Below are 3,627 nucleotides of genomic sequence, written 5' to 3' on the forward strand. Positions count from 1 at the left end.
CATAGCACCCAGCCCTACAGTGCTTTTAAAATGGTCACTGAGAGCAAGCACCGTCTTGTTAGACAGCCTATAAATAGCATTTGGCTCACTGTGAAAGCTTAATAGATACTTTAGAATTAGAAGAAAAGTCATAATAAGTCCCTTGTTTCTGGAACACAAAGGAGCTCTCTGGCCTTTGCTGTCCTCACTCCCAACCTCTGCTCTGGCTCTGCAAATGCCCACATGCAAACAGCACTGGCTGGGGTTGGCTGAGCCGTCAGGAAGGAGCCACCTCCGCTAGGTACAGTGGCTCATGCCCGTAATCCCAGAACGTTGGGAGGCCGAGGTGGGATGATCGCTTAAGGCCAGGAGTTCAAGACCAGGCTGGGCAACATAGTGAGACCCCCATCTCCATAAAAAAATAAGAAAAATTAGCTGGGTGTGGTGGTATGAGCCAGTAGTCCCAGCTATTTGGGAGGCTGAGGCAGGAGGATCACTTGAGCCCAGGAGTTGGAGGTTACAGTGAGCTGTGATCACACCACTGCACTCCAGCCCCGGCGACAGAGGAGACCCTGTCTGTATCAATGAAAAAAAAGACAAAAAACCATAATATTCGGATGGACGACCACTTCTGGGGAAGAGCCATCCTGGTACTTTGCAGGCTCCAGGGAAAGGCAGCTGGGGTGAGCCAGTCACCCCCAGAAGGAGGTGGCGAAATGAAATGTCCACATCATACAGCGATGACTGGAGGAAGGAAGCCTCCTGCGTTCCCGGACGCGAGTCACGCCTCCATCCGCGGAGCTTTTACAGGAGCCGGAGAAGCGTATTAACCTCGTGACCTCATGACTTGCACAGAAACGGATTCTTTCTCCACACCCCCTGCCTCTGTGGGCGACTGGCCGCATCCCTTAATACCCGACGTGACATGAAATATGGAAGACAGTAACCGAATCACCGACGCCAGATGTGACGCCAAATGCTCGGCATTGCCCGGACAGCTGAGTCGGGGCCCCCGTCCACACTGCTCCAGCTTCAGCCCGGAAAACGACCCCGTGGGGGTCTCCTGGGGCTGTGGCTGCAGCTGTCACCTGGCAGCTCAGCTCGGGGAGCCCTCTCTGCCTTTCCGGGCCTGCCAGGTTGGTGGCTGTCTGGGACGGGGACCCCCAGGGGCTCCCTTTCAGCTGCTCGGTGGGTCTCCCAGGAGGACTTCACAGCTGCTGCAGGAAAGACGGTCCCTCCTTCCACCTCCTGCTCATTGCATCTTCCGGAGAAGTCGGATCGTTCGCTAATCATCGCACCGTCAGCCTTATCAGGGTACTGATGAACTTAAGCGGCTTCTTTGTCCCCTTAGATGTCACTAAATGCCGACTGCTCAGAAATGCAGCTGTGTCGCTCTGTGCATCCTCGCTCAATTGCCATCAGCCCTGAAAACATGACGGGGCGGGAGCTTTGTTTGCTGCGTGCAGCTGCCTCTCCGTGACACACGTCAAGGGAGGTGCGTTTCCACCCGCGTCACAGTAAGTGGCATTTGAGTTTGATGGAACAGTCGGAGTTAAGCACTTGCATTTAATGAGATTCATCCTTCATGTGTTCCCACTCGCCGCAAGACGGTTTTGCATTTACCAGAGTGATAACACCATACCACTCCATTTCAATGATGGCCCGTGGCAGCTGGCACCCCGACGGCAGCACGAAGTTTTTGTTAACGATATGCAATTCGCATGTATTTATGCGCTGTTCAAAGAGGGGAGCGCAACAGTCAATTGGCTTGTGCTTGTCTGGATAAAACATAAGGAAGGGAGTGACGAGGCCCCAGTTGTCAGGATCTATTTCCTTTTGTTATTTCCCATGTCCTCAGAGCACCTCACCTCATAAAGGCCCACTGAGGCTCAAGGATTCTGGGCCTCTGAGAAGCGGCCAGGATCTTGTCCCTAATGCTTTGCACAAACAGTCTCCTTAGACCTGCGTCAAAGTCCTTTGGAATAAAATCACACCATGGCAGGATACTCCCAGGTAGGAAGAATATGAAAAAATGTCATTCATTCATTTGATAAACGACTTCAGACAATAAGGAAAATAGGTAAAATGTCACAAGGAGGAGGAATCCCGAACAGAAATAAATTTTGGTTAAGGGAATAGAGAATGTTGGAGGGACAAATCTATAAATCTTTCAAGAGGATTCTTTTTTTTTTTTTGAGACAGAGTCTCACTGTGTTGCCCGGGCTAGAGTGCCGTGGCGTCATCCTAGCTCACAGCAACCTCACACTCCTGGGCTCAAGTGATCCTTCTGCCTCAGCCTCCCAAGTAGCTGGGACTACAGGCATGCGCCACCATGCCCGGCTAATTTTTTCTATATATTTTTAGTTGTCCAGCTAATTTCTTTCTATTTTTAGTAGAGGTGGTGTCTCGCTCTTGCTCAGGCTGGTCTCGAACTCCTGAGCTCAAATAATCCTCCCACCTCCGCCTCCCAGAGTGCTAGGATTACAGGCGTGAGCCACCGCGCCTGGCCTGCACAGTCATTTTGAATGGTACAATTGTCACCTAGTTTCCCGTTGAATGGATGTAGCATAAATAACTTTGCCTAACTCTTGAGCAAAGGCTGTCGGAGTGAGGGCTGAGTTCGCTAATGGCGTTGCTTGGTAGAATGCCCGGCTGGCAGGAGGACACTGGGGGCATCCTGAGGGAGGAGGAGGAATGGAAGGTGAGTCGCGCTGGTATCTGGAGGGAGAGTGTCCAGGGCAGGGCAACCCCCAGGGCCTTAAGACAAGACCATGCTTGGAATGTCTGAGAAAGAGCAAGGAAGCCACGGTCCTGGGAGTCATGTGAGGAAGGGGAGGCTGGAGGAGGTGAGGTCAGAGAGGGAGCAGAGGCCAAGTGATACAAGCCTTGTAGCCAGCCTGAGGGTGTGGACTGTTGCTGAGTTGCACGAGAAGCCAAGAAGGTTTTATGCGCAAGAGACACGTGCCCTGATTACGTCCAAACAGGCTCGCCAGCTTAGACCACTGGGGGCGAGGGTAGAAACAGAGAGACCACTTAGGAGGTGTGTCAGTCTCCTAGGGCTGCCATAACAAGGTACCACGGACTGCATGGCGGCTCACACAATGGAAATTTTATTTTCTCACCGTTCTGGAGACTAGAAGTCCAAGATCAAGATGTCAGCACATCTGGTTTCCCCTGGAGCCTGTCTTCTTGGCTTGTACATGGCCACCTTCGTGCCCTGTCCTCACACGACTTTTCCTCTGTGCGCTCACTCTGTCTCTTCCTCAGCTTATCGGGACTCCAGTCACATTGGATCAGGGCCCCCCTCAATGACCTCAGGTAACCTCTTTGAAGATCGTCTCTCCAAATACAGTCACACCAGGAGTTAGGGCTTCAGAATGTGAATTTTGGAAAGATGTAATCCAGTCCCCAATGGAAGCAACCGCAGTAATCGCAACAAAAGAGGCCCACGCTTGGACCATGGTCATACCAGTGGAGATGGTGAGAAGGAAGTGGATTTAGACTCTTTTTCTGAAGACCGAATTAGATGGAATCATGTTTGTTCGGTTTTCATGAGCATCACGAACGAGTGGAAGGAAGACACTGGATTATGAACGCTGGAAAACAGTAGAGAAGGAGTCGGGGGAGTGAAGTGTTTGTCTTTGAATT

This window comes from Propithecus coquereli, unplaced genomic scaffold, assembly GCF_000956105.1.
Source record: "Propithecus coquereli isolate 6110/MARCELLA unplaced genomic scaffold, Pcoq_1.0 Scaffold177, whole genome shotgun sequence".
Lineage (NCBI taxonomy): Eukaryota > Metazoa > Chordata > Mammalia > Primates > Indriidae > Propithecus > Propithecus coquereli.